Genomic DNA, 21,991 nt, shown 5'->3' on the forward strand with positions numbered 1-21,991 from the left:
GGCGTGTGTTGCAACCGGAAGCATTTGGTCCCAGATACCGCGATTGTCCTCGCACAAAGTTCTCAAGATATTTATTAAGGTGCCATTAGGCCTTTCTATCACACCGTTTGCAGACGGGTGATAAGGAGTTGTCCTTAGATGATCAATCTGTAACAACTGAGTCAACTCTCGTAAGAGAGTGTTGACGAACTCCTTTCCTTGATCCGTGACTAGAATCGGCGGGATGCTGTGTACACAGACTACGTTCTTGTAGAACGCAGCTGCCACTTCCTTGGCTGCCTTCGTACGAAGGGGTTGCTACCAAGAAGCGTGACAGGACGTCTATCACTGTCAGTACATACCTATAGCCTTCGTCTGAAACAGACAAAGGTCCGACAATATCCATATGGACTCTGTCAAACGGTTGGCCAACCTCTGGATACCTCATAAGTGGAGCTGGCGGGGATCCCTCTTCTTAAACCGACAACAGACAGGACAAGATCTGACATATTGCTCCACGTCCGCCTTCATTCCCAGCCAGTACGCAAACTTGCGACAGCGTGCCAACGTAACCTTAGTGCCTCCATGCCCTGCAGGTAGCATGGAATGCGCCAAAACTAACGCGTTAGGAATGTAGCTTGTGGAACGATAACCAGTCTTTTCTGCTTGTTGTATTCATCGCAAACATCGCGGTAGAGAATGCCGTTCTCTACACACACTTCACTAAGAGGCAGTTTTTGAAGTGCCTCTTAGCTGCATTAACGTTACATTGCTCCTCTCTGCAACCTTTCTCTCATCTCTCTCATGTACGTTACCACCGGTGGTTTGTTCAAAAGCATGCTTCAATTCTCTCAGTTCAGGATCGCGATCCTGGTGCTCCATGAGTCCAGCAAGACTCCAATGGAGAAACTTATCCTGTTTGTCATGTCCCTCCGGAGAGGCGACAGACATGTCCTGTCCACCCGTAAGGGTGACAGACATAATTCGAGCATCCAATTCGCCTTCTATCACGTCACTCTCTTGATTCCTAATCCTTGACAAAAAATCTGCTACCATGTTGCTGGAGCCTGGGAGATAATCAATACTAAAGTCAAATTCTCCTAGAAGTGTCTGCCAGCGTGCAATCCTGCTGCTAGGTACTGTGCTTTTTAACAGCCAGGTCAGTGGTCTATGGTCCGACAGGATGTGTATCCTATAACCCAAGATAAGGGGTCGGTTAGTACTGAGGCCATAGATGACTGCTAAAGCTTCTCTCTCTACCGCTGAGTAGTTACGTTCTGCTCCATTCAGGGTTCTACTAAAATATGCTATGGGACGTAAACTACCATTTTCATCCTTTTGTTGCAACACACCACCTATTGCCTTATCTGACGCATCTGTGGTGAGATTGAAGGGTTTACGTAAATCCGGAAAGGCTAAAACAATGTCAGTCGTTAGACTGTTCTTTAGTGTGCTAAATGCATGCAATGCCTCTTCATTCCACTCCAGATGTGTCTTATCATTCTTGGTTACTTTCCTCCCTTTGAGTAAATTATTAAGTGGGGATGCTATCTTGGCAAAGTCTTTAATGAATTTCCTATAACAGTTAACCAATCCCAGGAAACCTTGAAGTTCTTTGACTGTTTTCGGAGGAGTGAGTTGTTGCACAGCCTGTACCTTTGAGGGCTGAGGCTTCAAGCCAGAAGCACTAACAATGTGACCCAGATAATCTACTTGCTCTTTGAAAAAGGAACACTTATCTAGTCTTAAGGACAGGTGAGCCTTCTGCAGTCTGTCCAAGACGGCATGGAGGTTCTTTAGGTGATGGTCCATGTCTTTCCCTTGTACTATCAAATCATCAAGGTATACATGTACAATTCTTCCTGTCAGACCTATGAGAACTTGATTCATGATCCGTTGATAGGCTGCAGGTGCTGTTTTTAATCCAAAGGGGACTGTAGTGAATTCATAGAGGCCATAAGGTGTCGTGAAGGCTGTCAAGTGTTTAGATTCCTCTGCCAATGGGACTTGGTGGTAGCCCTGGCGCAAATCAAGGGAGGTGAATACTTTACTTTCCCCTAACTGTTGCAAAATGAGGTTAATGTTAGGGAGTGGATGTTTGTCATCAATCAATTCATCGTTCAGAGCGCGGAAGTCGAGACAAAGTCTGACTCCACCATCCTTTTAGCAACAGGGACTAGAGGTGCGCTGTAGGGTGACGCACTAGGGCGTATAATACCCTGGGCCTCAAGGTCCTTGAGCTGAATCTCTATTTCTTTATGATATTTTACTGGTATTGGGTATGGCTTTTTATATATAGGCTTGTCATTTTTAGCCTTAAAGTGTGAACATAATAGGGGTAATAGTGAGTGGCTCGTTTTTAGAGCAAACACATCAGGATACTTGCGGGTTAAGCCCTTCAGACAGCAATTTTCCCGTTGTGAGGGTAAAATAGCTCGTCTATCAGCTTATCGAGTACCATCTGCTTACTTGACTGGGTGACAGGCGGCTTTGTAGCTGTTTTGTGACAGCCGCTACACATTCATTAGTCGATGATTGATAGTATTCTGAGTGACAAGAATAAATGTGTCCCATCACTTCACCTGTTGGCATCTCAATAGTTTCTTCAGTTGGGTTAGCATAGGGAATGATGAATTTACCTTTGGTTTGTTTGACGTTAGGAGTTAAGGTAACTAACCCGGAAATAAAAATGAAGAAGGGATATCATTGGACCTTGGGAGAAATAAGGCTTGCTGGGCTCTGCCAATCTCTGCCTCCAGAGTGACATACCCTGCCGTGCCTGGTAGCAAGGACGCCACGTTAATAGCGTATGCTTTCACTGGTACTTCCTCCATCTCGTCTAAAGTAGGTTTATGATCTTCTGGGTACAGGCTCATATCGTCCGCAGCCAGGGAATGTACTTCCACTGGGTAGGCGCCCACCATTACACTAAACTGCCCAGGTGTGTCCAGCGGTGCAGCTACCACATTTGTCTCCACATAAATTCTAGGCCCAACAAAACTGCTGTTGGTAACACTATACCTTGTGATATTACTACAAACTTTTCTATAATTTCTCCGTGCCCAAAGTCTACTACTACTTCGGCTAGTCCTTTATTAGGGATTGAGTCCGATCGACCCCTTGTATGGAGAGAGGTTCTGTAACTATCATCTTCCCGCCTACCTTCCTAAATAAATCTTCTTCTATTAGGGACGCTCCTGCTCCTGTGTCTAGCATTGCGTAAACCATCTCCTTTTGTGCATTAGCGCCTACGCACAATCTCAACGTGAGGGCGTTGGTAGGGCCGTGGACTGCCGCAGCTACTCTGGGGTCGTTTTTTTGTTCTTCTCGTGGTCAGGGTTAACCCAGGAGCTACGGGGTGAGGACCGGCCGTGTACTCCGGGCGCCAGGCAGCGCAAGGCGAGACAGGCTGACGCCTGTTTCGAGTGGGCTGGTACTGAGGGTACCGAGAGCCCGTTGGTGGGTGGTAGGCACCCTATACTGCCTTCCATATGTGCAATCGCGAGCCATGTGTCCTACATACCCACAAGCATAACATGTAGGTGGCGTGGGCGCGTTCCCATATGGGCGTGTAGTTGGCGCGGCGTGCCGTCCTCCCCTTTGGGGTATCGGGTAACGTGACTGGCCTGGAGGGCGTGGAGGACGGGCTTGTGAGACATGTTTGGGTCCGGATGCCTGGGTGGAACAGACGTTCAGCACTTTTATTTCTTTGGCGATATCGGCATCGGATAGCTTCGACTCTGGATAAGCTTTAATATACTCATACCCTTTCTTTAATACCTTCTGTGGGTCCCCCTTTTCTTCCTCCGTTAGGATGAGTAAGAGGGCCGGAGGGAAAGCCTCTCTGAACCGTAAAGCGGTTATCTCATTTAGCAAACTGGCATTGTCAGGCTTGAGAGCGATCAACTCGTCTCTCAATGTCTCCAGGCGGATGAGGAAGGTGCGGATGTTTTCTCCTGTCCGCCGTTTTGCCTCTCCCAATTCTTTCTGGAGGACCGAAAAGGTCCTTACTGTGGGAAACACACGTAGGAAGTCTTCCTTTACTTTTTCCCAATCCTGTCCACATCTAGTGATACAACCGAGGAGATGATCGCGCGCTGCTCCCAGGGCATATTGTTTGGCTAACTCAATCTTTCCGGTAGTGTCCCAATTTGCCTGTGTCCGGCTTTCAATATCCTCTATCCATTTCTTTGCTAGCTTATGGCATGGGAGGTTTGGTGCTTTGCTACTTTTTCTTCTCCACCAAAAATATAAGAGTCCCTGCACTCTACTAAAATCATTCAAGGTATGACGGCTAAGTAGCGTGACAAGATCATCATGGGCAAGGGTGATCGATTTTCCATCTTCTTTTTTGGGGGGAGGGTTCTTGCCTTCGTCTGGCATTTTTAACTCTAAAGTCTTATTCCCGTAATTCCAAGAATAACTGTCTTCTCCCTCGCTTTCGGATGTGGACATACACCAGTACAATACCAATATAAACCAATATAAATCGCAAGTTTCACCACAAGTTTCACCACATGTTTCACCACAAGTTTCACCACAAGTTTCACCACCTGTTTCACCACCTGTTTCACCACCCCACCCCTGACACCAATGTTGTAACCCGTAATCCGGGTCACACAGGGGAGACGACACACTGTTTGTACTAGTGACACTTGACTTAAAATTCTGGTACTTTAGGAGTATTTAAAGGAGTTCATAAATGGGGTGATGAAACGGTGTCGCCTTTCTTATATGTATTTTATTCTACCTTAATACTACTTAATATTACAGAGGGTAAAAATATTGTTTAAACCAGCGACTGGCTTACTAGACTCAATGAGTCTTCAGGTTTTCTTTCACTATTGGTTACTGACGTTAACACTGGTATAATATTGAGTAAAAACTCACACAATAAAGTATCATAGAAATATAATCCTAAGTAAAACTAAGATAATAGAACACAATAGATATGTTAGATACGCTTTCCTCTATGGTAATTCTTCACTCCATACTCACAGTAGCAACGATGAATGTTCTACCCATGTTGTCTAGGGAAGGACAACTGAGTGTCCAGCCACGAACAGAGTGCTGGTTAATCTGAGGTCAAGCCTGGAGAAAATGCTTCTTATATAGGCAGATATCGCGAGGGTAATACGTCAGGCGTGTGAGTCATACATCAAACTCACACCGAGCTCATACAATAATCTACCTAACCGACATGCTTAATTCACGCGGTGACGCAGCTTTGTTTTCATAACATTTTGTTCCGCGGCTGATCCTGTTTTTGCCGCGGTGATTGTGTTTTGGCTTAGAGAGATAAGCGGGTGCGTTAATGGGCAATTACAATTGTGTATAGGTTGGTAAATGAACAGTGGGGACAATCATGTGTTGGAGTCCGTGTTGTGTTTTAGCGGTCGATACCGCTGTTGTCATCGGAAAATATTGCCGGTGAAGATGATGATGACACGAGTGGTGTCGCAGCCCTCGGGGCACCACAATATTATTCTTTCTTCGCTTTTCAGCTATCTACAATCATTAATGGATAGGAGGGAAGAGTGGGCCATTGCGTTCAGGGAAGGTGCAATGCTACGGGGTCACCATACGAACAATTTCTGCGAGGCAACCATGTGCATCATAAAGGAAGTTGTTCTTAACAGGTAAGCATTTAAGGGAGACAATTATTTTCAATATTGCATTTTGTATACGTGGGGTTTTACAATTTATCCCCAGGTCAAATGACTGCTGGAAAAGCATGCACATAGCTTAAATGCAATTATTGATTTCCTAAAACAAATACATTAGTTTCATTTATGTAAGACTATCATTGAAGGAAGTATTAATGAATACATGTCGACTGTGGTTTATGAATTAGTTTGCAATGTGTGTGTGTGTGTGTGTGTGTGTGTGTGTGTATCATATTTTGTTTCATTATTTCAGATGCAAGGCATACAACCCTGTGCAACTTATTGTTTTCATGGCCGAAATATTCAACGGCTACATGAAAAAAAGACTGGTAGACGTTGCACTAGGGAGACGGAAAGTGAAGAACATCAGTATGGGCACACTTTCCCTGGATGCAGTAACCCCCCTAGGAGGAGGAAAATTTCAAGTAGCAAGTCAGTCTAAGGCTTCAGTTCAATACAAAGTGGACATGCAAACTAGCTTTTGCGAGTGCGTTGTGGGACAGACTGGCTCGCTCTGCAAACATCAAGCCGCGTGTGCAGAGCACAGCATGGTAGTTCTGCCCCAAGTTTTCACTGCCACAAGTGAAAACAGGCGATGGCTGGCGTCTGTGGCAGTGGGCGAGGAAAAAACCCCTCCAGCAAGTTTTTTCGAGGGATTGCTGGAAAAACCAAAAAAAGTGCATAAAGAAAATTACTCCACCTCTGCAGCTGCAGAATGTATGTATGACCAACCACTGTTGGAAAATGACTCCATTTCTACAGCTGCAGAGCTTAGTGCTATGCACGACCAGCCAATGTTGGATCGTAAAGTGAAGAGTTCTAATAATCGGAGTGGAGAATTGAATGAATTCATGGCAACTCTTCAAACTCTAAATGATAAATACGGGGATGAAAACACTGGCTCAGCCCTCAAAACAGCCATAAAGAGACTGAACATGGTAAAGAGTACAAACATGCTCAATAGCATACTGTACAGTGTAGGTAGCGGTCTATGCACTAATGGAGCTGGCCGAGGAAAAATTCCGTGCCAGCCAAGCTCGGTTTCACGGCGAGGCCAGGCAAACCAAGAGGAGCACCTCTTGGAAAAGGACGCCGAGCCAGTGGTGTTGCAAAAGACCGCAAAACCAAACGGCCACGAAATTTGTCAGCTAACATTGCCGACAACGTAGCCAATGCAAAGTCGCATGGAACTGGCCACTGAGACAATAGTACGTATTCTTTTGACCATAAGTAAGTTACTGTGTGTGAAATAATATATGTTCAACTGGTTTAAGAAATATTCATTAATTCCACCCCCATTATATATATATATATATATATATATATATATATATATATATATATATATATATATATATATATATATATATATATATATATATGAGTGAAGAAACTAATGCAGTAGTTCGCAGAGAGAGAAGAGGTCATATACTTACCATGAAGAAAAATAAACATGATGAGTGCATATATAAAGCCCTTTCACATTATATTATATCTACCTTGAGAAAAAATTACTACACGATCAGACAGAGACGCAGAGTCAGACAGACACATAGATATACCTATTCTTAGCATGATAAAGAAATAAAACATGATAAATTCTTATATATAGCCCTTTCACGTTAAATATTTACCTTGAGAAAAAATAACTACACTATACAGCATGACACAACGCACACGACGGATACGTGCATTCACACACAAATAACGGCGAGCGCACACACACACACAGGTGATATGTCTAAGAACGCCGAAAATCACAGCGCGCAGCAAGTTTGTTGGAGTCACCCCTTAACCTCTAAGAACGGCGAGAATCACAGCGCGCAGCAAGTTTGTTGGAGTCACCCCTTACCTAAAGCCGTCTGCCTACCGTTCTCGCAGGAGTGCGAGTGGAGTATACAGAGTGAATATATGCCTCCGGGAGAAGCGAGCAGGGGGGCGGGGAGCAAAGCGAGCCGTCCACGCCCCGTGGGGCGCGGCCAGACGCCAAGCGGGAAGTGTTGCCAACTCGCATATATTTTTGCTACATGTTCTTGTATGATCTAAAATACTGTAACATTCTAGACTGTACAGTTCTGGATATATATATAGGAGAAGAGGGCGAGAGAGTCCAGTCCCAGTGTAAACATGTAAATATTAATCCTAAATATCTATCCGTTTCCACTTCTTCTCCCTCTATCTGTATAAATCCTCTTAGACTAGACAACCTCATGAACGAACGATGACTCACATAGCTTGTGCGGCTGCCGAGGGCAGTCATCATTTCGTCTCGATAGAGTTCGCATCACACGCTCCGTGTAAGCCACAAAACCAGTAAAAAGACAATTTAAGCAAAGACTTTAACTCCAAACCTGCTAAACTTATATTGGTGGCAGCGGTTACAACGCGATTACAAAGCGATTACAACGGATGTAGCATAAAATAATACTGGCCTACACAGTGCCTCAAATTCCGTGGTGACTCCGTTGGCAACGACTCAGTGAACCAGTCTTTCCTCAAGCGACCTCACAACTGCTTCACACCCAAAGTATCTTACCATTTCCTTACGGATTACCTACGAATCTTCCTATAAAATTACCTTTAATCTTACTTAAATTTTCCCTTCCTATAATTTTCCTTATATACGTCCTAATATCTCCCCTACATTACAGCTTGTGCCGGAGAGCAGAGAGAAGTGAGTTAAACCACATCTCCTGCGACCCAGTCTCCCCCCTCACCATACATCAGCCATACCATCATGCTCTGGTCTCCTTACAAATGCATCGGACACAGCTAAGTGACTCCCCCGTCTAACTCCCCATGTCCCAGGATCGAAAATTGGAAGAGGCTCTATCCTCTGCCTTCAGCGGTTTAACGATTGATACTCCCCATCACACAGTCCTCCGTTCAGGAGCTGCTTATCCAAAACCTATTCCCCCAGCACCCCCATTACCTCCTGCAAAGACGCTCCCCTCAGACTTTTCACCAGAGCCTTCCCAGACTACTTCCTCTTCCCAGACAGAACAGCACCAAAGTGACACAACCATGAGTGACAAACCTCAAAACGTCATTTTAAGGGGCGAGGATAAAAATCCAAAATATACGGGCTCAGAGGAGACCGGCCCCGACCTCCTAACTCACCTGCAGAGGGTAGAGGATGCTTTTACCAAATTCCAATATACAAATGAAAAGGAGAAATTGGCCCACCTTTACGACAGCATCCACACGGGCCCTTGTCGGGCTCAATCCATTATAAAAAGTGACGCATTCAAGAAAGCCAAAACATATGATGAAGCGAAAGCAAATCTCATCAGCCATTTCGGCTCCACATGCAAACAGGGTGCCCTGTCAGTCTTGTTCCGCCTAGCGGCTACCTACCGTCCCAAAATAAAGGCTAATATTGCAGTGGATGACTGTTTAGGCGTCGCGGGTGGAGCCTTCACAGAGTTTGAAACCCAATTCCGTCACTCCCCGTGGACTACCGATGAGAAAATGAACCTTGAGGATGTGTGCCGCCTTTTCTCATACTTTATCTTTCTCCTCAATTGCACGGAGACACTCTTCAAAGAGTTACAAAAGGAAGAACCCCTACCAAAAGGTAGAACCCTTTTCAACCACATCAGTCCCCTGTCGGGACGAGAGCCACCAACAGAACCCACATCCTCAGCGGTGAGGGGTGTCAGACTTCAGAGGGGGCGTCCCCAAAGTCGCTCCCCGACCGGAGCTCAGACCCCTAGGAACCGCTCTGCCACACCCCGCGGCCGCCGCCCTTACACTAGAGGCAGGGGTCGCGGGCGTGGCTATAACACTCAATATTGTTACAACTGCAGAATCACAGGACACCATACACGTAATTGCTGGTACGGCAGCAACACCCAACAGTCAAATCAATATTGTTCCTACCATAAGACATCAGGCCATAACACCAAGGATTGCCGCGCGAGGCCCCGGGGAGGTACCTCGTCGGGGGAAGCCTCGCGCGCCACGTCTCCCGCAATAACATAGGCTCAGGTACAAAATCACACCAGGTGTGTGGTATTCATACAACACCCCCAACCCGCACACCTTTAAACAAACCAAGTACATCCACAGCTCATTTTGACATTGAAACCCAACCTACGGATGTTGAAACCACTACCATGAAACACCATCGCATCGCTCTTTATCCCCAATCCTCCCTTGCCATGACTGTCCCTGCTCAGTGTAATGGTCACCAAATTAGTGTTTTCATGGACACAGGGGCATGTCCCAATATCATAAACATCGGAACATTGCGTGCCTTACATGACGCAAAGACAACCTTGGTATTGGAACCTCCCTGCCTAAAATTAAGTGGACTAGATGACACATCATTTAAAGTAGTTGGACACACCCCCTTGTCTATTCAGTTGGCTAACTCCCTGTCCCCGATTACAGCCACCTTTCATGTGTGTCATGGTTTGAATATCCCAGGTGATATTCTTTTGGGTCTTCAATCTATGCGGGAACACTGCTTATCCCTAGCTCCAGCAGAAGATTGTGTTTACCAACATGAAACACCAATTAGGACACTCACGGTCCCAAAGCCATTATTGTGCACTTCTCCCTCCGCCGATGGAGAATATACTCATCTTTCTAGCGTGGCCCAGCGGTCACTGGTTGATAATTCATCTCCAGCAGTGCATGTTATTAAGGAACAAAGTGCATCATCCTCCAATTCATTACCTCCCTCTCCCTCTTCTTCCTCTTCGCAAGAGCATTTGAGGGTCCACGGCGTTCTGGGGACTGACGTCACGTTAGAAGGACGTGGATCAGCTATGCTTCAAATGCGTCTTGCTGGTATAAGTGATGAATGTGAGGCTATCTGTATGAGTGAGAGCTTGAAGATGAAAGCCATGACTATGGAGGATGCACTTTGCAAAGTAGATAAAAATGGTCAAACCTTCCTAATAATGCACAACTCATCCCCATACGTACGCAAGTTCCGTCAAGGGACATGCGTCGTTGACTTTGAAGTTCTACCTGAACGCATAGGTAGCGTACAGGAATCAGAGATCATCTCCCCCTCTGAAATCTTGCGGAGTGATCATCATAAACAAAAAGTAAATGATTACCTAGCTACTCATCTCGAAGATCTAGCTTTTCCAGAAGCAAGGGAGAAATTGCACAACCTACTAGATACATACCACTCCATTGTCAGTCTGCCGGATGATCCTATTGGATCCACAAATGTTTTAACACATACAATACCGGTTGATCCCAATACCAACCCCATCTATGTGCCTGCATACAGAACACCACACTCTCAAAGAGCTATCCTAGATACTGCAGTTAAAAACATGTTAGCATCAGGTATCATAGAACACACTACTTCTCCCTGGAACTTTCCCATTTTCCTTGTGAAGAAGAAAAACGGCCAATTTCGGCCAGTTGTAGACTACAGGAAACTAAATGCTGTTTCGCACCCTCAAAGATACCCCTTACCTCACTTGCAGGATATTTTAAGCAGCATGGGCACCAACAACAAGGTTTTCACGACCTTAGATTTAGCAAGTGGCTATTGGCAGGTAGACCTCGATGAGCATAGTAAACCGCTTACAGCCTTCTCTACCCCTTCGGGTCACTGGCAGTTTCGTAAACTCCCCTTTGGAGTTAGTGGTGCGCCACTAACGTTCCAAAGACTAGTCAACAAAGTTTTGCATGGCCTCCTTGGCAAACAGGTTTTCGCCTTTATAGATGACATCATCATAGTGTCACAGGATGTCGACTCACACATTACTACAAGAAGTATTTAATCGCCTTTACCAGGCAGGTCTAACTGTGTTTCCCAAAATGTCATTTTTTGCGTCCAAGCATCACATACTTAGGCCATGTACTAGATCAGAATGGTGTACATACGACTCCTGACAAGGTCAAGGCTATTTTTAACTATCCTGTGCCAACAGACGTGAAATCTGTCCGCTCCTTCCTAGGACTGTCCGGGTACTATCGATCCGTGATCAAGGACAATTCACGCATTGCCAGACCCATCACTCAACTTTTGCGCAAAGACTCACATTTACATGGGGGCGGAACATCAGGAAGCTTTTGATTACCTTAGAACAACACTAACATCCCCGCCTGTCCTGGCCTACCCAGACCACAAAAGACTTTTCCTGTACACAGACGCTTGTGGCAAGGGCCTAGGAGCCGCTCTCATGCAATATGATGTTAGAAATAAATTACAACCTCTAGCATATGCAAGTCGCACGCTCAACAAAGCAGAATCAAACTACAGTACTACCCACCTTGAGGCCCTTGCGGTCGTGTGGGCATTACGTCATTTTCGTGACATCATTTATGGCTACAATATCCATGTCAGAACCGACCACGCAGCCGTGGTGGAATTATTCAATACTAAAACCCTCACGGGGAAATTGGCCCGATGGAGCCTCATTGTCCAAGACTTTAATCCCTCATTTGCTCATGTCCCTGGAGCAGTAAATCAGGTAGCGGACGCCCTATCCAGAAATATCGGCGCGATAATGGACATGAATGTAGATCATTTTGATGACCCAAGTCGAACTCATGACCCAACTTTGAATGATTCCATACGCGCAGCGCAACAAACAGATAACTTCTGTCAACCCATCCTATACTATCTGCAGAGTGGCGACCCCAATTCCTTGCCAACGCTTCCTGTCCCCTTAACTGACTTTGATCTCAACGACGGCATCCTCGTCAGGAATACATACATCACAACTAAATACGGTCCGCATAGGGAAGTTACACAAATCGTCGTACCAGAAAGCCTAGTCTCTATGATCTTGCATAACATACATTCTTCCCCTCATGCAGGCCATCCTGGAAAAGGTAGAGCTTTGATGCAAGCCCGTTTGTTATATTATTGGCCACGTATGCGGCTCGACATCATTGATTACATCAACAACTGCCACACTTGTGCAGAAAATTATGGATCCATTACTCAGCAAGTCCCCCCATCAAAAGCTATCCCATACCTTTAGAGCCATGGGATACCATTGCTATTGACCTATTAAAATTACCCCAAACTACTGAAGGCCACAAATACCTATTGGTTGCCATTGATCATTTCAGTCGTTTCTCGGTTCTAGTTCCCATAATGGACAAGCAGAAAGCAACTACTGTGGCTAAAGCTCTCATTGATGAAGTCTTTTGTAAATATAACACCCTAAAGTCCTCATCTCAGATAATGGCACAGAATTTAAAAATAAAATCATGGAGGCAATCTGCAGGGAATACCAAGTTGATAAGGTAAATACCATGGCTTATCATCCAGCTTCAATGGCATGGTCGAGCGACACAATCGAAAAATCATTCAGACACTTCGCTCTCTGGTCGGTGATGTCTCAGTAACTTGGCACGAATGGATGCCTCAGGTAATGGCTTCTCTTAACTCATCTCTCCATAAATCAATAGGTGACACACCTCATTTGTCATTTTGGCCAGGACCATCGATTGCCATACTCATTCCTCCTCAAAGAGGACACATCCATCTATAATTTTGATGACTACGTTCGAGTCAGAGGGACAGACTTCAGAAGATCTATAAACGGGTTACCTCCAACATCGAGGATAGCAAGGCTGCCATGAATGCGTCACAATGAAATCAGCAACCGACAAATTATTGGTCACAGGGACATTGTCTATTTAAAATTCAGGAACCCAAAACAAACTAGCACCTCGCTTTGAGGACCATACCGCGTACTGTCCTACGACAAGGGAATAAGGTCAAGATCCGCCACCTGACTACCTTGGAAACAAAGCTTGCACACCTAGACCACCTAAAACGCACTAACCGACCTTCTTCCTCAACCTGTGAGAGTCGACCCCTGCGCCTGACGACCCTCTAACGACACCGACAAATACTTCAGGCCCAGCTGAGGTGGACACTACCAACGACTACAGGAAGAAACTAAGATCATACACATCTGCAAACTGATGCATTTGTACGGAGAACCATCTTCATCCCTTAGTGTCCTTCTCTTCTCTCACATTTTTTTTTACCTTATCCATCCACTAACCACTTTCTATTATCTCACCCAGTTGCGATGCTACTCCCTTGCCTATGTGTCTTGGGAGGTGTTCTCCTGGTCCTCCCCACAAATGCCACAAGCAGCCCTCCTATGAACAACACCTACGTGTGGGGGCAATCGTGGAGTCAGACCCCGTGATGGTGGTGGAGGACGTGGTCGATGTCCGCATTACCCTCTGCGATTTTCAAAAGCTGGAGAGACTCCATATACCCCAGTTCGGCGCCAGATCCAGCAAGCGGAAGCGGTTCTCCAGCAGACCTCGGACACAGTTCATAAACTAAACCATCCACTCACGCTGACATATTTCTCTACTCTCATGCTATCTTTCCTAAATATCCAACAATCCTTTGATAGTCTGCTAGAATGGACCCCTTTTTCAACTTACCTTAAAACACCAGTAGCCCACGCCAGGTCCAAGCGTGGTCTCATCGACATTGGTGGGAGATTGTTAAAAGGCCTCATTGGTACAGCTACAGAAGCCGATGTTGCTGAAGTTCACGATCAGTTAGACAAATGGGGTACTATTTTGAATAACCAGGCCATTGTTCTCAGTTCCCAAAACAAAGCTATTGAGAAGGTTGTTCGGACTCAAAAGTTATCATAGACCGCCTCAACAACTTCACATCCCTCATAACCCAGCTTCAGCAGGTCCAACACCAGTACTTATTGGCTCACCATTTGGCTTTAATGGCTGCAAACCTCAGAACTGTCTACCTTGCAATCACAAATTTTAAATTAGCACTGCAGGACACATTTACACTGCTCAGAGACGTGTTAGATGGTGTTGTAACCCCCTCCCTTCTCACCCCTGCCGAACTTATGCATGTCATTGATTGGGCCAGAACAGAAAAAGGCCTAACTCCTGTTTTCAGTGAGACCCAGGTTCAATATTATTATCCCTTCATGGAGGCAACATTGACTACTGATGGTATCTTGGTGCATATACCCTTTAGGTCGCCAGATATGTTCACTATCTATCACATTCGTCCATTCCCTACGGTTGTCAATTCTTCCATCTACCAACTATCTACATCTCATACCACTCTCTTGGTTTCATCAGATTTCATGCACATTGCTTTTCCAGCTGACTTTCATGATTGCCATATCACCCGATTCCAGATGTACCTTTGCCCTGCTTACCAGTACGTCTTTTGCCTAATTATTGCCTAATTATCCTTGTGAGATGGGTCTAGTTAGGAACTCCCCAATTGAATCTCTGTGTGTTTTCACCCCAGTCGAGGATACCACCATCTTCCACCTTAGAGTGAAACCCTGGCGGTACTTCTATTTCCATCATTCAATTGCTCTTACAGTCACTTGCCCTGGATCCCGACCTAGCAACACCGCTGTCCACGGCTCCTTTGTCATCTTAGGGCCTGCAGTCTCATCCCACAACCTGACAACTAAACAATCTAACCATCTATTGCTCAACCAAACCTTTCATACCTACAACCTCAAACCCTTCAACTTGCCGGTACCAACAACTCCCCTACACCTCAAACCCTTACACCCACTAGGAGACACCTTACCCAAACTCATTGCACCAAACATCACCCTACAACCCATTTCCTCTCTCACCATATGGCCAGAACTTCGCCCCGACACTGTATACCCCATCCTCGCGTCACTGACTACGGTACTCACGCTCACTGTGATCCTAGCTACCCTACTCATCTGTGTCTTCTACCGCCGCTACGCCTTCCTGCGTCGAGCCATCCTCCAGCGCACCTTACAGCCAGCAACGGCATAGACCATGTTCCCATTGTCCAATAATATATTTTTCTCATTGAGCATAATTGTCTTCATATGCCATTTATCTCTAACCAGAGGACAGGATAATTTCTTTACAATAACTAAATAACATGCAAGTCCTCTGTGATATGTATCTATTTGCCATTTATATATACACCTATATATCCATATACAACCAATTTTTTTTGTTTCCATATTTTCACTTAACTAAACCATGTATATATAACCATACCATTTCCTACATGATCATGATAATATTTTCCATTATATATTATTTCTCATATTACATTTAGTTAATAGCTCATTCTCCCAGGAGTTTAGATATTAGAATTTTTTTGTCCACTTCTTTATTTGTTTATACACCATTACTCTAGGTAATGTAACCATGTGCCAATTGTTTAACTTCCATTTAACTGCTATTTGTCCCTTATGGGCTTATCATCCTGTAACCCATTCATTATTTTTTTTTTTTTCCATTCCCTTATACTGTGTACTTCCTTTCTCATCTGCATACTTTCTATACCTCATTTGGCCCGGCCATCCTTGTACATAGAGTTTTACTTTCATCGTGGCGTGGGCGCCACGCTAGCCTGACCGAGCATTGTAAACATGTAAATATTAATCCTAAATATCTATCCGTTTCCACTTCTTCTCCCTCTATCTGTATAAATCCTCTTAGACTAGGCAACCTCATGAACGAACGATGACGCACATAGCTTGTGCATCATCATCGTGCATCATCACACGCTCCGTGTAAGCCACAAAACCAGTAAAAAGACAATTTAAGCAAAGACTTTAACTCCAAACCTGCTAAACTTATACCAGTCATAGTAAGCTAGTGGTCAGTGAAGAGTCAGAGTGAAGTGTACTACTAAGGAAGAATATTAAATTATAGAAGTTGTGCAAAGTGTTTACATATCTCCCGCCCACTTAGTCTTGTGACAGCGACACGGAACCCAAGTAACACGTCCGGCATAACAATACTGAGGAGTTGGCAGCCAGGATGAGGAGAAAGAATGCAGGAGTAAAAGTGGGAGAAGACAGGGTAAGTGTGCTTCGGTATCCAGATGATGTGGTAGTCATGAGTGAGTCAGCGGAGGAACTGCCCCTGGTGCAGGACCGTCGAGGAGACCAATGAGCACCGCCTGCTGCACTGTGTACTTCAGATAATCTATAAGTTCTGCTTGTCATACATGTTTGCTTTACTCTTCTTCTTTAAGTTATGTCCTTGGGTAAGAAAGGTATAAACCAATTTATATGGCCTGGTATTATGTAAATTTTCTAAGTGACTGTACTTGTCTATTTGTTATACGTGTAATTTTCTTTATTATTCTTATTCCTATATTCTTGAGATTATTCCATTGCATTACTGCCCTATTATCTTTCTTTACTTTGTGTATAATTATAAAACCAATATTTCTTTCTCATATTTTATTTTGCTTGTGTGTCTGTGTTCATGCATTTTCTATAATGCACAATGCGTGCCATATAACTACATGCCAGCATATATTTGTTGTATATAATTTTCTAGACAAATACAACTGAACTTTACCGGTATATCATTGTTTCTTTGTCCAAAATACACTAATTAGTTAAGTAAATAGGTGTGTGTGTGTGTGTGTGTGTGTGTGTGTGTGTGTGTGTGTGTGTGTGTAAAAATTGCACTTCATGAACTATAGTCTTTGTGGTTATACCAACCACCACTGATGAAAGATAGTATATAATAATCATATAATACATAATGAATGATGAAAAAATAAATATTGTTTATACATAATGTCAAAAATAAGATTACGCATATGATACAAACTACAAAGCGATAAGGTCACGAGAAGATGAAGAGGAGACCGTACACCCGCAGACGACGTACTTGATATAGTTTGGCGTCGGCTCAACAGATGGCGCTGCTGGTCTATATCTGCCTCATTTTCTTTATCGCTTTTAGATAGCAGCTTTCCCATCTTTCTTTTATAGTCTTTGGCCCTCCCGGAGCTCATCTTGAATCCTAGAATCTAGAGTCCGAGTAGATAGGTGGTCTTCTGGACAGCATGTGGGTAGTTTTGAGCTACTCGGCGGCGGCTGAAAAATCCCAGCTTGGTGGCACCGGACGGGGATTGAACTCGCGTCCTCCTTCACTCTATCGACTCAGCCACCGCCTCGTTAACACTCGTGGAAACACTTGTACAAAATGCCAATCAGATGAATTGCTGTGGCAACGCGTAGAGTGTGGGCCAATCAGAGCCTCGGGCGATGATGCCGCCCAAATCAAAGCAGTGAAGCCGAAGGACGCAGGAGTCGGCCAATGGGAACGAATTTTCTCGCGCGCCTTTCCAACTTGTCTGGCAGAAGGGACGCCATGTTCGCCGTGCTAATGCGAATAAATAACCCATCAGGGCACACACAGAAATCACGACCCCTTCGAAACGGTAAAGCACTGCAATGGGCGCTTGAAGTCCCAAAACAAGTTTAAATTAGTACGTAAAACATCAGGGCGGCGAGCTAACAGGAGCACAAACTTGCTGGGGTCACAACGGGATGCCTGTAGAGCCTGTTGACCGTGGCAGGTGCCTCGTCAGCAATAAAGTTGCACATCACATAACAGGCTCTTGAAAGCACAGGCTGATGTGGCGCGGGGGTAAAGCCGTGGGCCAGGAGAACACGAGGGAGGCTTGACTAGCAAAGGCAGGGGAATGGTGTAACGGTGTCGAGCCGGTATGGCGTGTTGGGGCTGTAGACGGACATTTCGGCCACGGATGTTTCGTCCTAGGACATTTCGGCCTAGGACGTTTCGGCCATAAAAATATCATACAGTGGACATTTCGGCCAAATTTTTTTTTCCCATGTTTCAAGGAATAAATTAGTATACCAAATATATATATAAAAAAAAAACATACAATAACATACATATATTAGTCAATCACGTATTTTTTAGATGAATTGTTGATCAATAAAAGTGTTTAATAAAACGATTGCAAATGCACTTGTGATTACCCCTATATATATATTATTCGAGAAGTACATGAATAAGATTTGGTAAATTTTTATTTGCCTAAAGTAAATATTATTTAAAATGTAACCTTACACATTACTAAAAAGGAAGGCTTACACATTACTAAATAAAATCTTACACATATTTATTTATATAGTTTATATAGTTTATAGATTCATAGATTGGGCTGCCCACCACGTAGATTGTGGCTGACACTTCTCAGGAACTCGGGAATAGTTTTGCGGCCAGAAACTCTATCTTCACAAAGATTATGAAGGCGTTATTGTAGATCAGTATAAATCTTCTTACACCTTTTCTTAGGACGAACACCAAGCTCATACTGTAGGAGCACACCAGTTACATGTGCACATTCTGCTTGTAGACAATCTATCAATTTCCAAATACTTGGATGATGGTGACCAACAAGAGAAGATAACCTGTTCTTCCATCCTTCACAGATCTTGTTGGTGCGTGGTTCCCCAGCAAGCGTCACTTGGTGCAAGTTCCAGTTGTGAAGTGGGAAGATTGGTGGAATTCAACGTATACGAATAGGTGCAACAATCTCTCCATCTTGTTGTTGTGTTTGTCTCTGTCTAAGCTGGCCTGATACATGATTCTGGTCAAAATATTCAACCAGTGGTATGGCAGCATGTGGCATAGTGTCCAAGTGTTGCATGCCCTCCATGACTTCATCTGGTGGTAAGAAGGCAAGGGCATCAAGCTGATCACAGAAAAGTCTGAATTCATCGTCATTTTGGTACTGGTTTGCAAGTCCTAAGGCTTGAATTTTCCTCCATGTTGATTGTGTAAGATGATAGAAACCAGGGAAGGATCACGACCATTTGCCTCTAGTATACGAAACATTGCCTCATAGCTTGTCTGAGTTTTCCTTTGCAGCAGGATGTACGTTATAGGTAGGAATACATTTGATACTCTAGCTTGAATAACATACAATTGCATGAATATATGTGGAGCCATAGCAAAATTGCCATCCATACACCATGTATCCGATGCTGCAAGCTGAGCGAGATGAGATTCAGAGGCAAAGATGATAATGTGTTCATCAGAAGCTGTACCATTATCATAAAAAGAAAACAGGTTGGATTGCCACCTTGTGTCATTTCCCATTCACCATCAATATTAAGATCGTGCAACGACTGGGGTTTTGAGGGACAGTGAAGAGCCCGTGACCTTCTTAATACACGTTTGCAGATGTCTGCCCTTGGTAAATGGGCTTTGACATCATCTGGAGCTTAATGCAGTTGCAAAGTAAATATCTGATTTGGCTTATCCGAGTGGTTTCAGCTTTTGCTTTCATATCACTACGGCATTTTGTGACCATTACACTGTCTCATCTGGTGGGTGATTATGAGCTATCTTGATCTCAGGATTTTCATTGTTCTTAGTGTTATGCAGTATCGATGAGCACCTCAATGGTGGATCACGCTTAACACAACGCCATATAATTTGATTAATTTCCTTTGCATCACCTTTCTTAGTGTACATATATCCTTCTAAACAAAGCTTCTGTTCACCTCTCTTTGTAATTGTAAATTCCATGTCAGTTCAATGAATTTGTTTCCTTAACTAAAGTTCTTGTAATGGGAGAACACTGTATATAGCTCAGCACACCGCGCTCACTGCTCGGACGAGACTCGATACACCGTTGTACCGAGTAGCTCAGTACAGTTCAGTACAGCAGTGTATCAATTCTCGTATAAAATAGTCAAGGTTCAAAAGGAAGATATATATATATATATATATATATATATATATATATATATATATATATATATATATATATATATATATATATATATATATATATATATATATATATATATATATATATATATATATATATGTGATTTTCCATAAATAATTAAAGTTTCCCGTGGCCGAAATGTCCGTGGCCAGAAACGTCCTAGGCCGAAACGTTCACGAGCGAAACGTCAAGACTGAAACATCCTAGGCCAGAAACGTCCTACATTCTTTACACCTTCTCTCATTCTCACACCTTCACCCACACCCACATTCTTCATCATTGCTCTCATCTCGTTATTAGTGTTTGAGTGCGATGTGCCCTACTGTGAGATCTAACACTACGTATCTACAGTGGCGTAGCCAGGGGTGCACTGTAAAAAAAATCTGTAAATTTTCCAGAAAATTCACTGGTAATGTGGCTGCCAAACTTTATCCGTAAAATTTACAATTTTCTGTAATTTTATTTTTCTGTAAAACTTTACAACTTTTCCGTAAATGATGTTCCGTAAAATTTACAGCTTTATGTATTTTTTTTTTCTGTAAAATATTACAGTATAATTTCTGTATACGATTTACAGGAATTACTTGTAAATAAAATGGGTATAAGAAATTACCTGTAAAAAATGAGTAAAAGGTAAATTACCTGTAAAAAACAGGTAAAAGGGAAAAAATGTATTTCTCAATTTTATTGTATTTTACTGGAATTACAATACTGGTCCAAAATATTTGTAGTTTACAAGAACTAGTGAATAAATTAACAGTAAGAAGTTGTAAGAAATTTCTGGTTAATGTCCACATTATTTACTCTTTATGTTAGCAGCACAGTATGCAAACCCTTAATATATCAATCCAATTGGGGTGAAGACTGAATCAGAAAACCAAAAAAAAAATAAAAGAAATAAAAAATAAATAAATAAATAAATAAAATAAAATAAAATAAAATAAAAAATATAATATATATATATATATATATATATATATATATATATATATATATATATATATATATATATATATATATATATATATATATATATATATATATATATATATATATATATACAATACAACGAGATACGAGCAGCCTGACATACGAGTTTTTGAGATACGAGCCACGATTTGGTCCGTTTTTGTTTGAGATGCGAGCGTAATTTTGAGATACGAGCACTAAGAACACTAAATAAAACTTTTTCTTTTATTTTATATATATTTTTATGCATTGATAAAGTATACTGTTGTTGTTTGACATACAGGTAGACTGACTTACGAGCTAAGTTACATAACAATTAAACTCGTATCTCAAGGTACTACTGTATATATATATATATATATATATATATATATATATATATATATATATATATATATATATATATATATATATATATATATATATATATATATATATATAAATAGTGTCATCATTTGCCCTTTTCCGTATAAACCATTTTATCAGCAAAGCAGAAGAAAGTTTGTTTACCTCTGTATGTGTAGTACCAGTATACATGAGCCAAGAGAAAAGTTTTGTATATGCAGAAAAGATAGGATATTAGAAAAATCATGTTTGATAAAGACCAAATTAGATATATCAGGTTCAATACTGTATACAACTTATCATGTGAAGCAGCAAATACAGATTTGTGTCAATTCCTACAGTAATGACAACCAAAAACATTTGACTGCATATCCTAAATCAAAACAACATTTTTCATGACAATCGTTTTAAAATGAATATACTGCGGAAAGCTGACTATTCAGCGCTTGCGAGGCTTTGAATATTTACCAACAATATTATTATATACACAATAAAATACTAAAACTAAAATTCA

The sequence above is a fragment of the Eriocheir sinensis genome, unplaced genomic scaffold (genome assembly GCF_024679095.1).
Source record: "Eriocheir sinensis breed Jianghai 21 unplaced genomic scaffold, ASM2467909v1 Scaffold799, whole genome shotgun sequence".
NCBI classification, from domain to species: domain Eukaryota; kingdom Metazoa; phylum Arthropoda; class Malacostraca; order Decapoda; family Varunidae; genus Eriocheir; species Eriocheir sinensis.